This window comes from Archocentrus centrarchus, chromosome 20, assembly GCF_007364275.1.
Source record: "Archocentrus centrarchus isolate MPI-CPG fArcCen1 chromosome 20, fArcCen1, whole genome shotgun sequence".
Classification (NCBI taxonomy): Eukaryota; Metazoa; Chordata; class Actinopteri; order Cichliformes; family Cichlidae; genus Archocentrus; species Archocentrus centrarchus.
In genome coordinates this window covers 23,311,593-23,332,941 of record NC_044365.1, presented here as the reverse complement: position 1 = coordinate 23,332,941, position 21,349 = coordinate 23,311,593, and the positions used below count along the sequence as shown (strand labels likewise).

The following is a 21,349-nucleotide window of genomic DNA, read 5'->3' as shown; positions in this document are numbered from 1 at the left end:
TCGACAGTGCTAACCACCACACCACCGTACTGCCCAGTAGACATATATATATGACAGAAAATAAGGAAAAGTATAATAGATCACCTTAAAAACAAAAACACAATATTGATTGAACCAGAGGTCTGTCATGTAACGCTGTGGCAGGCAGGATTGAGGACCCCAATGCAGGACACTGATGTAAACTCAAAGAACTCAGCTTTATTGCTGGAACGCAGGACAGAACTGGACAGCTACCAGCATAAACTAGGAAACACACTTTATAACTTGACTCAGACAGAGACGCACACACAGCAGGGAAAATCAATGCTGACATCACAACAAGGACAAAGTGAAAACACAGACAACATATACACAGCAGGTAATGGGCAAATGGGAAACAGCTGGGAGGGAAACACAGGAAGCAAAACTATACCCAAAGCACAAGGACCAAAGCATACCAAAATAAAACAGGAAGTAACACAAAGACCAGCACTAGGACACATGAACATGACACAAGGGCAGGAAATGAACAACAAACACTCAAATCAAAATCCAATAAAAAACACTGGGTGAAAGGACCCAGGATCATGACAAGGTCAGTGTTTAGATAATACATTATCCAAACAAATATAAGATTAAAACTTCTATTTTTATTGCTTGAGATCTGTTTAAAAGTAGGGTTTGGTTGTGCATTTAGATGTTGTGCATTTATATATAGTACATATACATTTTATTTCTCTACACTCCCACCCATAATGCATACTGTGTATGCTGTGTTCAAATTTTTTATATATAGTATGTAGTGTTTTGATGTATATGTTTATTGATATATTTTTTATGTATATAGTGTTTTCTATTTTATTCTATTTTATTTTATTTTATCCTTCTTCTCTGTACTTGAGCTGTTGTAATGTGCTAATTTCCCCATCATGGGTTCATTAAAGTTTATCTTATTTGAAGTTTGCTTTTCATGCATTGGTATTGCCTGTGCGTGCCTGCAGCCCCTCAGGTCGCATCGCTGCAACGTAGATGCTGCCATACAAATCACCTCCTCTGGTCCAGGTGACAACTGGGACTTCTGTGTTTCAGCCTGAGGTGCTTGTGTTATGTGGCAGATTTGCAGTGACAGGCCCCTGCCGAGACATGACAGGCAGCACATCCGGCTTGATATGAAGCTACAATCACGTTGACAGGGAGGTAATGAAAGGCCCCGTCTCCATGACGCCCCGGCTGTCCCGCTCGGTGCTGTGCTGGAGTGGATTGCGGAGTGATTGACGGTGATAATTTGACCCTGTCTGTCAGGGCGACTTTCTTTATGGAGTGGCATCACTACAAGGACCTGATTGTCTCAGTGGTCACAGGTTATCTACTCAGGTTGTGGATGTACTTAATGTGTCAAGGGTACGTGTTTATGATTCTTGAACTTGGATGATGTCCCATCTTTTTGTTGAAGATTCAGTAGCTTTGAGGTAATCTGGTCAGATATTGTAATAAGCCAATTTAGCAGCATGCTTTCACTTTTTTCCTTATGTTCCTTCTCTTAGGTGTTTTCTATAAAAGTTTTGGCATTCAGAGGCACAGAAGGAACAAAACATTCACGTCTGTCTTGGAAAAGAAGTTTTGACTTTGTATAGAGGACAAATAGACAGAAAAGGACGTAGAGAGTTCAGAGATGGAGTTAGAGGGAGAGCTGTGGAGAAATGATACCAGGGTTTGAGTATGTCCAAACAGCTGGAGCCACACAAGCTTCCTTTCAGCCATCATGCTCATTCAGCTGCAAGACACAGATGTGAGACTAATGTTTTATGGCTATAGCTTTCCAAAGGTCATCTGCAGAAAGCCTTGACTCTAAATGTTGCATTACAGCAATTCTGGAGTTCGTGTTGCTATCTTATAGGTCAAAGTTCACCCTTAGAATGAAGATCCCTATTGTTTTTTGTCAGCAATATTTCTCAGCTGCCTGGATTTTGGTGTTGCTTGTCTGTATCTCTTGTTTTTGCACTCGAATAAACAGTTTCAGTTGACAGTCAAATTCACATGGTTGTAGGCAACAAGAGCCCACGCTCCACAGTATTGTCATGTGAGGCTGGGGCCTTTTTAAAAAAAAAAAAAAAAAAAAAAAGAAAAGAAAGAAAGAAATACAATTTTCTGCAGATGTCTTGTTTTCACCCAACCTTTGTTCTTCACCACCCCCCCCCCCCCACCCCCTCTCTCTCTCTCCTGCAGATGTGAAAGTTTTTGTTAGTCTCTGAACATCCATTCCTGAATTCTAGATAGTTTCAGCTCTCCGGTCAGGAATACATTTATTTTTTACTGAATAGTACAGAAAGGTGTTTCATTAAAGATAAGGAGTTCTCACATAGGTTTTTTTTAAGCATCTTTGAGCAAAATACCAAAGTCTGTCCTGTGAGATGGGAGATTTCAATCATTTTCCTTTGTGTCATTTTTGTGATAACTTGGTCTAAAATGAACAAATTCACTGCAGCTCTTCCAGAGACTAAGATAGGAAGTTTGACACCCCTCACGTCTGTTCAATTTTGCACAATACTGCATGAATAAGTGAAACTGTGAGGGTGTGTTGCATTCACAATTAAGTGTGCGTCACTTCCTGACCTTACATTCAAGTCAGTCTGAATTAAGCATAATTTGCATAAAATAGCTCCTTATTTCGACAGGAGCCCAAGTGCAGGTTTTCAAAATATATTTCAGTACAAGGACAAGCTTGTTAGTCAAGGTCATTTTCCCAAGATCAAGAGATGCATCTGTTTCTGGCATGTTTCTGCAGGTTTGTCTCTGGGTGGTCACCCAGTTCTCCCGCTGACAGGGTCACAAACAATGCTGTAGATTGATGAGAGGGAACAACAGCCCAACACAGAACTCTACTGTGTTTATACTCTATAAAAGAGTCGGGAGCATCAGTTAGGCAGTTTTACACAGTGCTAGTCCTGTGGGACAGGTCTGTACAAAATCTGGCCTCACGTCTTTACAGGGTATCATGTAGAAGAGTTCTCATCCGAGACAAATCACCAAATCTGGCTTCTGCGTGGCTACATTCCCGCTGTGGGTTTTATTAGATTTTCTTTGCCTCTGTATTTGATGAAACCTGATGTAACAGTTAGAAGCCACATTCACACTGAATCCTCCCTGTGAAGTGAAATGGTATCTTTTCACTTTGATCAGTATTTTTTAAAGTTATTTTTAATATTGGGCTCTGAAGCTCAGTGAAAGAATGATGGGAAATCAATTAGAGAAAGGGTTATAATCTTGGTATCTGCCAAATATTATGGGTACATTTGGAGGAGGACCAAAGAAAAGTTGTGTTGATCTGTTGTCTTCCTGCCAGCCAGTAATGATATGCTAATGCTGCAATTATTTTCCTTGTCAAACAACAAACTTTGTTTTTGTATGCAAGGGCAGAGCTACACTTCGGATGTCTTAGAAATAGATGGATTGCTAAAAATTGCGGCTCAAATGGCCATCGTAACATTATAATAATCACCTTCTCTTGACAAATTTGGGCTCTCAAATTATTTAAGAAAATGTGAACAGCAGCATCAGGAGTCTCATCTCTGCCAGGTAGAGTACTGCACAGGCTCCCTGTGTGTCTCAGGGTAATAGAGTCTGTATTTTCTGCCTGTAAAGCCTCCGGCAGGCTCGCTCCTGTGGCCGAATCCTTGGAGACAGGTGGTTTGAAGTTGGAGGATAGTGTAACAGAATGACTCAGCCCACCTTTCAGCCCCCTCAGGGCTTTTCTCCACGCTGCACAGTGGCTCTGACAGCTCCACTCCCGCTGTTTCCCCTCCTTCATCATAACCTGGCGTCATCCCATTGAACTGTGGCTGCTTTTAAAAACCCCTTTTGACACTATTTGTTTTTGGGATCCTGCTTTTCCACCCTATCTTGACATGAAATCTGCAAAAGTATAAAGCAGAATTTGAGTTTCTCACCTGTGTCTGAGCAAAGCTGTCCATATTCCATCTGATGTGTTTGGAAAAAGCTGAAAGCTTTTAGGTTATCACTGCAGGGAGATTTACATGTTTTATTCATGTGTTACCCCTTCGTGTTGTTTGCTGTAAGCATTCGCCTCAAGGTATGGCCTTGGTGCAGCAGCACAAGTTTTAGAAAAAGCAGCCATGAAGAGTACATTTACTTGAGTACTGTGATTAGAAGACCAGTTCCATAACTATAAGGCCAAACTGAACAACCTTGGGTTGTATTTTGAAATATAACATCTTTGTCCTCTTGGACCAGACTGCAGAGACATTTAAAAAGTTAATACCATTCGTACAATGAGTCAGTAAACACTGGTTTTATTGTAACTCGTCTAAAAATGCTCAAGTTTACCTCTAAAAAAGATGCAAGAGAAATAAAGCAAAACAAGGCAGCCTCTTAGATTAGGTGTGATTGATCATTATTGTGCCCCAGTGTGATTTTCCCACTTCCAACTTCCACCGTCCACATTAATGTTTCATATCCAAGCGCTCTTGCATCATCATCTACATTTAATTTCAGCATGAGATCAAAGCAGGTGTTTAGCACTGTCCATGCTTTGATGGTATACCCTTGGATTTTAGCATAGCCAGGTTTCACATCTAATATGTACATCACCTGATATACCTGGGCCTTGTATTCTGAAGCGAGCGCAACATACCCTGCTTTCCATTACTTGTAATCAGGATAAGCGGTCACACGAAGCTGGTTATCAACTCGCTAAGTTCCACTTTACATGTGAAAAGGGGTGACTTTAATCAGTCACAATATGGATAATTGTGCTGGCAGCACAGTGGCTGATTTTACAAAGAAAATAAAAGTGTACTATGGGAAAAATATGAAGAGGTTAAACACATAATACTGGCTGAAAGCAGCACAGCTCTTGCAGACAACACATATATATACATACATATGTATATATACATACATACATATAATATATATATATAATATATATATATATATATATATATATATATATATATATTATATATATATATATATATATACTATATGTATATATTTATATATATATATATATATATATGTATATATGTATATATATATATATATATATATATATGTATATATATATATATATATATATATATATATATATATATATATATATATAATATATATTATTATATATGTATATATATATATATATATATATATATATATATATATATATATATATTATGTATATTATATATGTATATGTTATATATATATGTTATATATATATGTATATGTATATATATATATATATATATTTATATTATATGTATATTATATATATATATATATATATGTATATATATGTGTATGTATATATATATATATATATATATATATATATATATATATATGTATATATATATATATGGATAAATGTGGATAGATGTGTTTATCCACCCATCCATCCATCTATTTACTTAACCATCTGTCAAAATATGGTGGAGGGGTGTCTGGCACCTATCCCAGCTGACACTGGACAGGAGACAGGATACATCCTGGACTGTTTGCCAGTTCGTCAAAGCATATTTTACATTTTAGATATCTGTATATTGCAATGCACATTTAGGCCTTTAGACTTTCTTCTACATGGTTTTATTTAAGTAACTATTTGACTTTTTCAAACATTTTTCAAAATGATTTGGGAAACTAAAACGAGGAAAAGCTGTTCTTTCTTATCAGCCATAAGAAACATTTTAGTTAATAATTTGCTTGCATTTTAAATTGAGGATTTTTAGTTGCAATTCAGGATTTTCATATTACTATAGTGTCACTTTTACACTAAAAGGCTTTAAATACTTTTTTTTTTCTCCAGAAAAGAGGGGGAAGCTATCCAAGGCTCTGTCAGTGCTGGGGTGGGTGTGGCGGTCTGGGTTAAGTTTGATCAGTGAAGCCAGGAGAGGCAGACCATGGGCCCCAAGTGCTGATGGCAGTGTGCCCAGAGGCATGGCATGGAGAGTAGGGGGGTTGAAGCATACTTGTCACACTTGAAAGTCCTAGTAGGGAAAGTAGGGAGATTTTCAGCCAGAGTGGATTCTGGGCTTAGCTTCCCCTTAAAATGTCAACATATAGCAACCAAAATGCAACTCGCTTACAGCACAGTCTACTACAAAGCTTTTAAAATAAGTATATATTTTTACAAAGGTCTTGCACATCTGGAATCTATAGGACCAAAAACCTAATGAACATTTTACAAGTTATGCATCATTTTCTTTTCAGCATATAAATTTGTCACAGATATTGGTTTAACGTTGTGATAAATAGAAGCATCTGCTAAATAACACTGTTTTTCCTTCCCTGGACTTAAGAATCACACTCTACTCTTACAAATAAGTCAACAGTGCATCGTTTTCATCTCTAAATCGAGAGAGCCTGGGGCCCAAATAGGTGTGAATAGAATCTCTCACTGACTGATTAGGAGCCTCTCTCGCTGACTGTGAGCCAAAACAAAGGTATCGTTCATTGTTCTCCTGGGAAAATTGTGACGGTGTGCAAGTGTGGGTTGAGACTGCCAAGGTACATCCATCTCTTTACCCAAATAACACAGCCATTCTTATGCCTCTTCCCCACTTCATCATCACCTCAGAGGCAGCAAACTAACCATAATCCACAGTGGCTGCATAAGACTGCAAGGGACAAACAGAAGAGAATGCTGGAAGATATTTGAGAACAAGTGTATCCAATTGGTATTCAAACCCAGACACTTCCTGACTTTTTTGTCAAAGGGCACTGAACTGTCTGTTTCTATTAAAGACCCTGTGCAGCCAGGCTCAGCTGTACAAGACAAATGGCGCCAACAGTCCTGAAGTGAACAATTACTTACGTGTCCTCCACAGAGGTCACAAATATGTTTGGTTTGGATCAATAGGCATGTTTGAAGGATCGATGGTGCAAACCACAGACAGAGGCAGGAACTTCTTGGCTGTCAAAATTCATCCTCCATTAACACCAATAGGACTTTTTAACCACAAATATGCATGTCAGAACATGCAGCAGTGTGACATGGCAGCATCAGGGCTGCTGAGGTGAACAATATGAGGGACTGCGCTGTGAGTGTTCGAGCACGAGGAGCAGGAGGCAAGCAGGAGCACGCTGCCTTGTCTCGCCCAGAACTCTGAAAGTGGCACAGCAAAAGGGATGGTGTCCAAAGCTCAACAGCTAAATCAGAATCGGATGTTCATGGAATACATGGCTGGACATGTAAGGTAATACTCCCTATACACTGAGGCATCACTCCAAAATGGCAAAGTAACTGGTAATTTTGAACCCAGTCACTGTGTGGGCTAAAAATGACATTAACTGTGATCAGTGTGCACAGTAGAGGCATTTTTCACACTCTGTTAGCAGATGTGTAGTTGGCCAAAAATATACAAGACAGAAATGAATGTGCCATAGGCCACCAAATTTGGGACAAAATTTGTCTAGTTGTTCCCACTGGCTGGCATGTTCTTGTGAAAAGTACTGCTTATACATGTGAATAGCTCGCAGCTGCACACACAGCTGTCAGGGATTTGGATTTGGGAGTGATAACCCAAGACCGGCTCTCTCTGTCACTTTTTCATTTCAACCCAGGTGACCTTACCAATAAACTCGCCTCCCACATTACAAGATGATCTGTCTTTTCCTCTCATGCTCTGTCTTTACTAATATTTCTGAAAATCTGCTGAACAGAATGAGACAGTTTGACAGTTTATCACCAAGAAACCAATTTAAATCCAAGTGAAGAGCGTAATTTCTTAGGAAATCATCTCTGACGTCTGCCTGGAGAATTAAAAAGTTGCAGCCCTTATTCGATTGTTCGAGACGGACGCTAATTTTTTTTTTGCACTTGTCAGTGTCATTTCAGTGCCATTTCAATCACCAGAAAGAGTGTATAAAGTGAAATAAATTGGAAAACTAATGAATTGCAGAATTAACAAGTTTAATTTAACTTGTACAGTTTGAAAAGGAGAGAAACCTTTGAGCCTCTCATTGTCCTGTCAGAAAAGAAATGACGAGGAGCACAGATTCAATATTTCCTCTGCTAAATCTGCATAATTAAAAATTTACACATTAGGTAAAAAGAAATCAGTACAATGCATTGCAAATATTTGCCATTGTTGAGCTCTGATTGATTGGAAATTACATAAACGGGAAGCACTACATCCACTAAATCCCCACTTATGATTGGATTTTTTTGGAGGGAATCAGCCATCTGTTCTGCGACATGCTGCTGCGTAGGTCTCATTTTCTGCAAGGATGTTGTTTTGTACTGTAAACAATATTTAACATTGATTTCCTATGTGTGGCTGAAGTTGTCACTGCTGAATGGCAAGAAATGGGGGCAATTACAGTCTGTGACCTGGATGTGGCTCCCAGTTTGTCAACAGATGTATGAAAGATATGCTGGGATAGGTTTGGCAATGATCAGCCTGGGGAATGGCCCTCTGTTTCTCTTTGTCTCTGCTCGGTATGTACTACAGGAGAAGAGAGTCTGAAAATATATATTTCCTGTTGTGCTTCTGCGGGATGCTGTGAATTTTTGGTGTATTCATTCTTTCTCTTGTTTGCTGGCTTGTGGGTGTGGGTGCCTGGAGGCTGTAGGTGGGAGGATATTATGGAATTTGGCAAGTTTTAAAGGAGTTTGTTATATATTTTCCACATATTTTTGGAGAACATTAAAAAAATCTTGGTCGTATGTTTACAACAGCTCACAGGGAAATTATCCAGATCTCAGAGAAAAACATGTGTAATGCATGTTTTTATTTAAGGGATTTTTTTTGTTACTCACATTTTAAGTATTTATGGCTTCATCAAATTGGCTTGATTATAGGGGGTTTCAGAAGTGGGTATGAGGGCTGCTTTCAGGGCTGGAAAATTGAGCAGCTGTGACAACCACAGTACGTGTTGTTGGTTGAATTTGTCATCATGACAGATTAGACACTGTACTCAGAGAGTAAATCATATAACTTCAATATTTTTTAGAAAGCTGGTAACAATAATAGCTGATAGTCTTTAGTGTTTCAAGTAGAAATAGTCAACATATATATTTTTACTTGGAGGGACATTTAAGTCAACAACAAAGTATACTGTACTGATGTTTAGATAAAAATAAAGATGTCAAATATGTGAAAAATTGCTGCTAATAAACTTAGAAGAGAAAATTCTAAACTTAAAAAAGGAAACAAATTGTTGGCACAATTAATTTTTTATTAAATTAATTCATGTTCCTGTGTTCATTTACCCCTACAGTAATTTTAGAGGTAAAATATTCACCATTTAACTATTTTTTAGCAACTTAATTTTAACACTGACCTCTGTTGGAAATATGGGCTTATGTACAGTATGAGGCCTCAGTAACACAGAGCTAAAGAGACTGATCAGCAACCATCTGCCGGTTGCAAGGGAAAAATGTATATTCCCTGACTAGTTGGCGAATGGTTGCTTGAAGCTGCTGGTAGAAATTGGTTGCATAATCACCTTGTGATTACTTCAGTAGCAAGATTTCAACTTGTCTGCAAACTCTTGCCAACTACTCTCTGAGTGGTAGTAAAATTGTAAAAAGTCCGTTTGCCTTTTGAAATGTGTTGACTTCAGCCAGGAGGCACAACTTTGACTTTGAATGCAAACATTTCTGGTTTTTCTACCTTCTGGTCAGCAGATAGCGAGTGTTTGCAGATAAGTCAGCTTCTTCCATGTTAAATGCATGAGACAGTCTGCTAGAAACCCAAACAATCAGAAGGAGGTTTTTGATGCAGTAGCCTCTTTGCGACCGATTTCACAGCAACTGCCGGCAACCTCCAGGAATCTCTCGCCAACTGGTTGGTAAATACACATTTTTCCCTACAACCGAACATTGCCAGAGGTTGTTGGGATTAGATTTTCTCTTTTTTTCACTAGTCATATTTTTCCTTTGGTTAAAACAAGTCCACACTGTTTTGAGCACCATTGATTTTCTGCCATGCAGTGGATTTTCTTATTACAAATATATCTGTTATGTTACAGTTGGTGAGTATCAGCCTGTCTTATATTTGAAAATATGATATTCTTGCCCCCCCTCACACTCTTCCTCGGACAGCTGGGCTCTTTTAACTGTGGGAAATAACAGGTCCACTGGGAGAGCTGGACCCGTCTGCATGTGTTTACACAGCACTCAGCTCAGAGAACATTGGAGTGTGGAGAGGTTTGGCAGGGTGGAGGGGTGAGAGGCTTGGTGATGCTGATGGATTAGCAGGAGGGATGAGGACAGGCCCAAGGGCCCCTGTCTGGTCTCGCCTGGAGTCTCCAGCTCAGAGAGAAAGTGGGGTAAAAAAAGCATGGTTAATACACCCAAACTGGCACTCAATCAGTCTCCACCTGCAGACATACACATCAACACATACGCCTACACACTCTCAGAACCTTTTCCACGCAAAAGGAAATCAATCTTCAGTTAAAGAGGTGCCACCCACCACCAGGTCTGATATTTCTAACACGTGCACATTGTTTGTCTCTGAGCGACCTTTCAGATCGATTGTTTTCAGAGTTTACAGTTCTCAATTAGCCTGAAGCTCCCATGTTAATCAATGTGGCTAAAATGATCATAATTTACAGCACTACCACAGCAACCCTAGATGCTACTGTGGTAGTGCACTATAGCATTTTATTGTGCTAATGCGATGAAAACAAATTTGGCAAGTGTCAAGCTACGTGAGCCGGATAATGGTACAAATCATAAGATGTAAAATAAAAACTGCTTTTGTTGCAGGAGCTTGTTTTCTTCCAGGTAATATAAAGAAAAAAAACTGCAGCATCTTGGGCAGCTCGTGACCTCCTGACAAAAATACTGTGATAAGATAAGAATAGCATGCAATCGTTTCTTTGCTTTACCTTCACTGCTGTGACAACTTACACAGTATGTTCTATGTTCCATGAACAGCTGTCTGCACTTTATTTCATTTTTTGACTGAACCTGAATCAAGACAGCAGCAGAATATCAAATTAATCACAACTCCAGGTGCACATGACTGTAGCCAGTGAATATACTGATTAATTTCTTAATCGTGCAATCATCTGGTCTATTAATGCAGTTACCTTTAATATAACTAAGTATATGCTTTGCAGACCATTTCTGTAAACAGCTGCTGTACAACCATTTGGAAAGCACACACAGTTGCTTGCTAGTGAAACAAGCCATAGCAGAAGAATATAGAATTCCTCCAGCTTATCCAATTTGAATCCAAGGCTTCTCCTTCAGCAGACATCATTTTACTGCATGACAGCTGCTCTGGCTTTTGGGGGGAAAAAGTTTTGGGTTTGGAAATAAAAGATTCTGAAGTACAAGGTGCATAGCCAAACATTTATGCCATATTGAATTTAACAATAACAATGTGACAGCATACACCCATAAAAAAACATATGCAAAGGCTGGGAAGAGTTTGGAGGGGACTGGAGTGATGTGAAAAAGTAGTGAGACACAGACAAACCTCTAATTATAGTAAAAGTATTGTTCACTTCAAATTATTGAAAAATGCCAGTTACACTGTGGAGATTATTTCGTCTGACTGACTTTACAAAAACTCCAATTCCTGTGGTGGCTGCTGCCATCACACATATACAGTAACTCTAGTACTGACAACAGCAACTTACAGTCTATCATCTGAATCAGGTCTGCCATCTAATTCACTAAATAAAATTCATTAAAGGAACTAGTTCTTTCAAAAAATATATCCAAAACATATGCAACTAAAATGCAGCTGTAGTTTTTGAAAGCAATAAATTATATTGTCTCTCAATCCTTGCACCAAGTTAACGACACCTTATTTAAAGAAAAATGAGTTATGGGCCTTTTAGTGTTCATTCATTTTATCTGATTGGTGGTGTTTGCTTATTAACTGGCCTGTGGCCACCTGCCGATTTGCAGAAATGACCCCCAGGCGAAGCTGAGTATCCCTGACCTTCTGTCATCCAGTGCTCATCTGACTCTATTGATCAGCTGTCAGACAACTAATGAAAGGCAATGATCAATTCCCATTATTGGTTTATGTAAATTATATTTTGTTTTTAGTGTCTAACTGAAGCACTTCAGCAGCTGAATACTGAATCAGTGATATGTCTAAGGCAGAAAGGTGCAGCTCTACATAATGAGATTGACAATGACTGAATTCAGCTGTTTAGCTGTTTCAGTTTTAGGTACTGGTATTATTCACTGTTATTAGGATACTTGTACAGAACCCTCACAATTAAAGGGGACTTATTGTGCTCATTTTCATTCTTTGACTCTTCTAGATTGTAGTTTAAAATAATCCGTATTTATCTTATGTTGGCCTTTGATGCAGCCACTCAGATCATCTGTCTGAAACTAGCTGTTTTATTTCCTCTTCCTTTAACTTGACTTTCTTCCTAATGGCTGGTCTTAACAAACAAAAGGTTTGAACAGTATGTGGGAGGGGAGAGTGTGCTGGAGATATCAGCTCTCTCTCTCGCTCTAAAAAACTAGAGTCTTCTGTGAAAATTATAAAGGACCTCAATTTTCTGCATCACCTTTGTGGCAATATTTGATCGAGTTGTTAAACTTTACTGAAACTGCAGTGACAGAGAGCAGACAGTTCCACCCAAACTGTCTGCACTGTGTCAGAAATATTTAGATATACCATTTTTACACACTATGTTAGCATATGTGTAGTTGGCCTAAAATATACAAGACAGAAATGAGTCAGCGAGTTTGTGACCTGAAACCATCTCTGAGGCTAAAGCGATTGAGAGATCAGCTCTTGGAAGAAGCTTGGGGAGACAAAAAGAGTGATTATAGTGTTGAGTACGTCCCAGATGTTAGATTTGTTGATGTGTTCCTGTTCCTTAGAAATGCAGCTGAAGAGAGTGTGAACCTTCAGGACTTCAGGATGAAGGCGAGGTTATTGTTTGTGAATGAAAGCGCATTCTTTGGTCCTGCCTATTCACCAGTACAGATGTGAGCATTTCCAATTTTAAGCTATGTTAGACAGGTACCAAGAGGACTGTGGGAACAGTGAAAGGACCTCTTTAGTGTTTTCATGCTGAGATTTAGGCAAAGTGAGAGATGGTAAGGTTTTTTTCTCAGTGGGGATTTGAGCCGGTGACCTGTAAGGATACAGTCGTATTACCACAGGTAATGGTCTGCACTGGAGGGAGGAGAAATAATCCGTTGCAGGATGTCCAGTGTCCGGTGATACATTGCCTGCCAGGTCCAGGTTCTCTCATGGTGGAGTGAATCACGGCCTCGGGGCCCCTGAGCAGTACTGCTCATGTGCAAAGTTGAAAAGTGGAATGAGAGCAAACAGCAGCGCTTCATCGTCCTGCAGTCTATCACTCAATCTCCTGGAATATGAGACAGTCACTGTGCCTGACTAGAATCTGAAATTTCTTGAGGTTTGTGTCACTCAGGAAGCACTGTGATGATGCTGCCTGTCTGTCTGTCTCTTTGCCAAGGAATTTTTGTGTACACTTCCTGCACTGACCAATTCCAGAGCCAAGAAAACCAACAATTACATAAAGAAATCCACAGCAGTGACAGCAGACTGCCTGATGGCTGACTCCAGCACTTTAAACCCTGTGTTTTGGGGTTTTACACAGTGTGCTCCAGCATGTTTCTGGGTGCTTTGTGGCTTAGCCTGCTTGGGATTTTGTGTCCACTGTTTTTACTCAGAAAGAAAATTAGCAGTTCACCACAAAGCTGTCGTAAAAAAAAAAAAATCTTATGTTCCTCAAGGTTAAAGCCTTGATTAAAAATCACTGGACCTGAAGCAGGGCTGCCTCCTAATTCCGCCTCATTTTCTTTTCCTTTGGCTTCATTCCTTTGTCTAACACGCAGTCCTGACACCTGTCCTCTTCACAGACGCCGTGTTTCCCCGGGCAGTGTGAATGCAATATTAGTCACCTTCTAATTCATTCCCTCCACCTCCCTTCTCCACAGATTGTAATTAACACTTTCTGAGTTCAAAAATTGGCTTTTATTTATAGCCCTCCCTGCCTGCTTTCTCATTTTGGAGCGACATAAAGGAGTGCTTGCTCACAACATGCATGTTTCCTGATGCCGGTGTTGCCAGGAGCCATTCTGATAAAGTTCATTGTGTCCTGCACAACAAGCATATCAGCAAAAGTCAGAACAAGTCACTGTTTATGTGATATGAGTGTGCCCTTTAGCATTTTTATTCAAATTCTGAAGCATATCATTGCACACTGTTTCTCTTCAAAAAGGGTCATGGGCTCTGACTATTACTGAAGTGAGACATAAAAAATTCAGTATAATGGGTACAATGTGATATCTTTAACAAGGAGGTTATTATGTTGCAGAAAAAAAAAATCATTTTTTATCTGCGGACCTAATCTGAACCTCAGGGGATGTTTGTGCTGCAGTGCCCTGACTTGGAAAGATGTGACTAATTGTTGGCAAAACAAATCTGTGGTGAAACGAAGCGTTCATGACAGCCAGGACGCTGACTTGATGTTTCTCTCCAGGGGGAAAGACTTCAGAAATCCTTTTAGAAAACTTGTTTATGAATTAATTTTAGAGGCTTTTAGAGAACCAGTGTTTGTTCTTTTGTTCATCTGCTGCACTACTTGAATTGATGTCCTGACTTGTCTCACGCTCCGATTATCATTTACAATCTGTACTAAGTATTGATTGTTTTATTAATGTGCATTGTCCCAAATAAATAAAATTAAATTAAAATTAAATCTCAGATTTAGGTGTGCGATATTCAGATGTACGCTCATGCTCTAGGAGCTCAGTGAAACTCGATCTGTTTTGCTAGTGCTCCCTCTCCCTCTACCTGTGTTTAACTTTCACTCGCAGTCAGCTTTATGACTTTTATGTGTTTGCTTAATGACAGGTTGCATTTTTAAGAGGGGGGTGCGTAAAATCTGAGACACCACAGGTCAGAAAAGCACACTTTGCTCTGCATAATAATTTCAGACGGTTGTAAATCTGGAACTTTTGCAGAAGCAGCAGTGTAAGAAAATACACCCTCTGTCAATTCTAAGATTTTACTTATCAGGATATAATAAAGAAACAATCTGGTCCTTAACAGGTCTTAAAATTAGGTAAATACAACCTCAGATGAACAATAACACATGAAATATTGCATTGTTTCATTATTTATTTAACAAAAACTAAGCCAAAATGCAGATGCAGTACACCCAAGCTTTAGGTGCCAGACTGATGGCCTCATATTTGACTCTAGAATACTTTGGTATACAGAGGAGCTCATGGTCAACTCAGTGACTGCAATGTGCCCAGGTCTTGTGTCTGCAAAACAAGCCCAAATCATCACCCCTCCACCACCATGATTGACAGTTGGTATGAGGTGTTTGTGCTGAAATGCTGAGTTTGGTTTTCATCAAACATGGTACTGTGCATTATGGCCAAAAATCTGTCCAAATCTGTCTCATCTGTCCAAAAAACAGAAGTCTTATGGTTTATTCAGATGCATCCACACTGGAATCAACATGGCAACCAGAGACCATAGAAAGTAAATGATGTCCACTTTGCCGTGATGCACGGGACCCAAGATAAACTTTTCCCCACTTCCAGGCGAGCAATGGAAGCGACTGCCAGTGAAAAGACATGGTCGCTTGACATCCAGTATGACGTGGTAGTAAATACATTATAGGGTTACCTAGGCAACTGGTGTCTGAAATGTCCACAAGTGACCGGCTGTCAGCTGCAAAGCGGTGTGCAGCAAGCAAATCACGTCCTGTGTGGATGCAGCTTAAGCCTAAGCACATGGCATCTGCCATGTTCTTTTTAGAGAGAAGAGGCTTTCTCCTGGAAACCCTTCCGAACAAGTCATACTTGTTCAGTCATTTTCTAATTGTACTGAGATGAATCTTAACATTGAACATGCTAACTGAGGCCTGTAGAGTCTGACATGTAGCTCTTGGGGTTTTTTGCAGTTTCTCTGCACATTGCACGGTCTGACCAAAATCCTACAAAGATTGGCAACTTTCTTGAATGTTTTCCACTTGTGAAGAATCTTTTTCACTGTAGAATTCAAATTGTTTGGGGATTTTGTAACCCTTCCCAGACTGGTGGGCAACAACAGTTGCTTCTCTAAGACAACCACTTGGCATTGCTCCTTGGCATTGTGTTAACAAACTCCTGAATGCTCCAGACCAGCAAGCAGCCAAAATGTTATAGAGGTGCTCACACTTGCTGATGATCAATTAATCAAGTGCATTGGAGCACCTGACTGCTAATTACCCTTTTAATTCCTTTGGAAGCTGTAAAGGTGTGCTTAATTTTTCCACACACTGCTACTGCATTTGGGCTTACATATTACTAAATAAACAATAACAGCGTGTGTCATGTTATTTACCTAATTTTAAGACCTGCTATTCTTGGTTTCTCAAATATAAGGATTTGAAGATTTTCTCTGCTTTATGTCAATTTGAATTAAATGCCTGTTTATCATATAAACCAAGCAATTTGATGACTTTTTTTTACACATTTTAAGATGACAAATTTTTTCAAAATACACCTGACTGAATGAAAATGCTCATTGTCTCTGTCCTTGTCACACTGACTCAGATGGTGTTTTTGTTTGTTTGTTTGTTTGTTTGTTTTAGGAGATCAGCAACAGTCATGTGATGAAAGTCAGTAAAATTTTGCTGTTGTTTTGAGGTGGAGGCTGAAAAATCTCATAAACTGACCTCTAAAAACTTGGGTTTTAGAAATCTATCTTTTACAGTTTGTGTGATTTTGAACCCTGCTTCTTGATTTTCAGGTACTAAAAGATTTTCTATTTTGACGGTCCAGTTTTTCCAAACACTTCAGTATTTGCTGCCACGACCACATTTTTGCATACATAGTTGAGAGCACGTCTTCTGACAGATGTTCCTAATCAGCTGTTGCTAATGAAGCGACAAAGACAAAGTGAATGGAGGAAAAATTGGATTGTTTTGCTTCACAATGCAGAAAGATTTTGATCACGTTGTTCTTTTTGTGAGAATTAGTTTTGTGCTGTTTCAACAGCAGATCCTTATTTTATTCTTATTTTTATTTTTATTTTTTAATTTCAAAGATAATAATAGTTGAAAAAAGTGGGAGGCTTCCGCAATAGTTACATCAACTTAATCCATGTTGATCCTGGTGAGCTGATGTGAGTCAGCACAGTTCCGGCACGAAATACAGAAGGTCTTCCAAAGTGCTTGGCAGGGTCTGCTGGTACACTGATAAAGCAGCTTTCAGTGGGCACTAAATTAAGCACTCTGACACCCAGAGATAGAAAGCCCAAGGAATCATTTATGGATGTGACTTTTTCTACCTTTCTTGCTGAAATTATGTACAAACACAGTGAGGCATTCCAAATCATCTGCTTGTCAACTTTGTAAGTCTCCGTTCAGCATCACTGCATCAGGGGGGAACCGAGAGAAAAGAGAGTAAAACAAGCCCAAACTGAATGAAAGAAGAGGTGCGGACAGAAGCTTCATGCTGTGGTTTTACTGCCTCAGTGTCCTTGAAAGGGTTTAGGTGGAACCAAATTACAGTCCCTCTGGTGTTTGTGAATTAGGGACGTTGACAGACGTGAGCCCAGCCAACAAGGGTGCTTGACAGAGTCATTGTGAAGGTATGCAGGAGCTTTGAGAGGCACTGAAAGAGGTGCAGAGGGGAAAGATTTCCTTTCACACGTAAGCTGAGAAACAGTCTCACTCTGAGGAGAAGCCCCATCATGCTGGGGGGTTATTTTAGGTGTCCTTTGGTGGTCTGCCCTCACTATCCTCCCAAATGCTTGACAAAAGACCCTGGCTGTCCCCTGGACAATCAGATATACTGCCATCCCTGCATCACAGTATGTTTACAAGAGAAATGCAGGTGCACGGCTCCCGTAAAGGGTGACTCATTGTGGTTGTTCACAGAGGGACATGCTGGGAAAAGAGCAGCCATTTATCAAGGACCCTGTGTTGTGTTCATGTGTGCTTTAAAGCATCCTCTGTTCGCCAGCTTTCCGTCGTATATTAAGGATCCTTTAAAGGAAAATAGATGTTTATGCATCAGTGGAACGGTATGCGTAGGTGCCTCTTGGATTAGCGTATTTAACTGCTGTTGTCAGGAAGTAGCCTGGGCTGCTTTGTCCACATGGATTTGATCTGATTAATGACTATTAGAAATAGAGTGAGTGTCAGGAAGCATTAGAGGTATGCTGAGAATGAGACAGAGAGTGAATAGGTGGCCACGGAGACCAAACAAGAGTGAGATTATGCACACTGGAAGAGAGATTTGGGAGTTTTGGATCACTGCCATTAGGGCTCTTTCTTTTTATCTGGAATTGCATGAAACAATTATATATCCAGTATATGACACTGAAAGTCATAGTTATGTCATAAAAAGTATTTTATAAATGTATCCTTTTACATATATCATCCAAATCCCAATGTTTTTTTTTCCTTTCCTTTTTTTTTTTTAAGAAGTATTTATCTCAATGATTGTAATAAATTTTCTTTCTTAATATGGAAGTTAAAATTTATGTCTGGGTCCAAGATCATATACTAAGATTCCTGGCTCAGTTTGTGGTCTTTAACTTCAGAGACTGAAGGTGACTTTTTATTGTTCTTCTAAAATAGTTACGTTCAAATGGTGAGGCAGTCATCCCAGAGCCACTTCATACTCTTCCTCTGGCCACAATAAATTCTTCCAAAGTGCAACAGCACACCCTCTGTAAGAGCAGAGTGGTCTCTTTGCTTTTTGCTTTGCCAACGCTCATTATAAAGTGAATCTGTCAGCCTCCTCTTAGAGCGAATTAGCATCTTAAGGCTCTCCACTCGCTCTCGCCGCCTCTCTCCTCCCCTCTCTAGAGCCACTGGTCGGGGGGCCCAGAGGGAGGAGAGGAGAGGAGGATGGCAGCAAGAATGAAATGCAAGAGTGAGAGCAGAGGTAGAGGGGAAACAAGTGGAAAATGCTCCTTGCTAGTTAAACCCAGTGACCTCTGTCTCATAAAAGAGAAGCAACATAGAGTAAGAGTAGAAGAATCAGCAGATCCTCTTGTTCCAAAGCCAAAACAATCTGCCATAAGCTTACACAGCATGCAAGTGCTTTATACATTTTATGTATGGATGAGTGTGATGAAAATTAAGTTTGTTACAAATTTTCTCTAACGGCCTAATCCTAGTCAGGTCATGGGGGGCAGGAGCTTATCCAGGCATGCTGAGCATATAAGGCTGAAGGGAAACAAGCCTGAAGTCTAGAGCAGGACTAACAGATAAACAGACATTCTTTACCTTTTGTTATGAATCTAATGTGTGGAAAACATGCATCCTCTCTCAGGTTTTACTTTTACCATATATTTTGCTCTAATATGGAAAGTAAGGAATAAATAGGCATGTCGTCATTTAAGCCGTAGTATTACATGATGTTTGTAAAACCATAAGCCCATAAAAGATTATAACTTGGAAGCATAAACGGCTGCTGACCTTATTAAAGTTCTCAGGGTGGCCTAATGTTCAAACTGGAAGAAACAGTTTGAACCCAGAAAATACCTAAAGGTGCAACAAAGTAACCTATTAAAATATATGAGTAACTTACTGTTTTTCAAACTGAGAGGCTATTGTGTTGAGATATTATAATGCTTTCCCTCAAAACTCTGCCATCACACTCCCTGCCTACATGTATGGTTTCTCTTGTCTTGCTCCAACTCTGCAACTAATGTTCAGCCTACTACCATTGTCCCTAAAATTCAGTAGTCTATTAAAAGCTCAGTCTCTTGAAATGCACGGTCAACGTGAACAAATAGAGACCAATTACAGGCCATTTTTACTCTTGTTGCATAGTCTTTCTCCGTAATTCTTTTTAGTTTGCTGCTGAGAGGACCCCATTGCATACAAAGACAAACAAAATAAACAAAAGACCAAACTTTGATGGCCCATAGAAACAGTTCAAAAAATAAAAATGAAAAAATCCAAGGAATAAAGCAAAACAAGACCCCATAAAAAAGAGACAAAAGGTGAACTAACAGAAAACAAAATGACTAACAGTCAAGGGGGAAAAACCTTGACTATACATACACACTTGTGGTTTATTGGAAAAGAGACACAGGTGGGAAGACTCACCACACAGGGTGGGGTAGGCAGTCACAAATCAGACACAAGAGACACACAAGGAAGATGAGAAACCTGACCAAAGGACAAAATAGAGGGAGACAATGACACAGAAAATATGAAACAGCTAACAGTTAAATCAAACAAACCAAACCAAAGTAAACCAAAACAAAAAAGAAAAGAAATATTGTTTTTCTATCATTAATCAACCTGAAACACAACTTTTGACTTCTCACACTATTCTCTCCCCACTGTGAAGTGAAAACCTTAAATTGTCAATACTGATGAGTAAGATCACCCTGGTGGCACTCTCTTAAATTCCCTATTAGATGGTAAAGCAGATCTGCTGCCCACCCCAGCTTCTGGCATGAATCTGGCTCCTGCAGTCCCATATATTAACTGTTGTCATTTGTCATACTGGGACAATATATTAAGAGTCCTCAAAGGTACAGTAGTACAGAGTAAAGAGTAAAAAGTAAAATAAGGACTGAGTACCCATCCTAAAGGTCAGTACCAAATTTGGAAATATCCTGCTTAAAAACAAAAAAAATGTCCATAAAACAAAAGCAGAAATTCAGGAGAAGTTTTGTGAGTGTAAGGAGCATGGATTAATTGGGGCAAGCAGTGATACATCTACTGTAAGTGCAGAGTACAGCAAGTCTGTGTGCAGGCAGGGACTGTTGGAGTGCGAGCATCTGAATGTGAAAACTGAAAAGTATTAAATTGTCCTTCCTCATAAAGCTTGCAAAGTAGATTTGTTAACAGCATCCTGTACTGTGAATGGGTCTTCTCCTTCTTCTCTCTCTTTTAACCCATTTCTGCACACCTTTGCATGTTACTGTCACCTATTGGTGATTGTGTGTGCATCCTCAAGACATGTATAATCTCCATAAAGGCATCTCCGCAGTGCTAACAAAGGGTAAAAACTTTATGGTGAACCTTTTAAACTATAAGCAAAATGTAGAAAAATGCATCTTTGCAGCCATCTGTTCATGTCAAACTCAGCGATTTCCACCTAAACGAGATATACTGGATTATTTATATAAAATACAAACTGCACAGTCAGCGGCTGTAAATGCTTGAATTAAGGCAGTGATTCAAATCAGCAAAGCTCTTCATTATGGCTCTCTGAAAGAAAAAGGACAGAATAAGGGAAATCAGGTTTCTTATAGTGACACAGCACATTTCATGTCCAATCCACCTGTCCGGCTCTGGCTCAGATAATCAAGTCAGTGTTTACAGTAACACAGTACCATTTCTCACCTGTCACCAGCGTCTCATTTCAGACTGAGGGACAGGGATGACTGACTATGCCTGTGGCCCACTGATCTGT

The 21,349-nt window shown here is 39.5% G+C and overlaps 1 protein-coding gene across 1 annotated transcript in view; it reads left to right on the top strand.

Annotated features, from left to right (window-relative positions):
- The window catches only part of plxdc2b (plexin domain containing 2b), a 109,994-nt gene that overhangs the window by 23,620 nt on the left and 65,025 nt on the right, over positions 1–21,349 (top strand).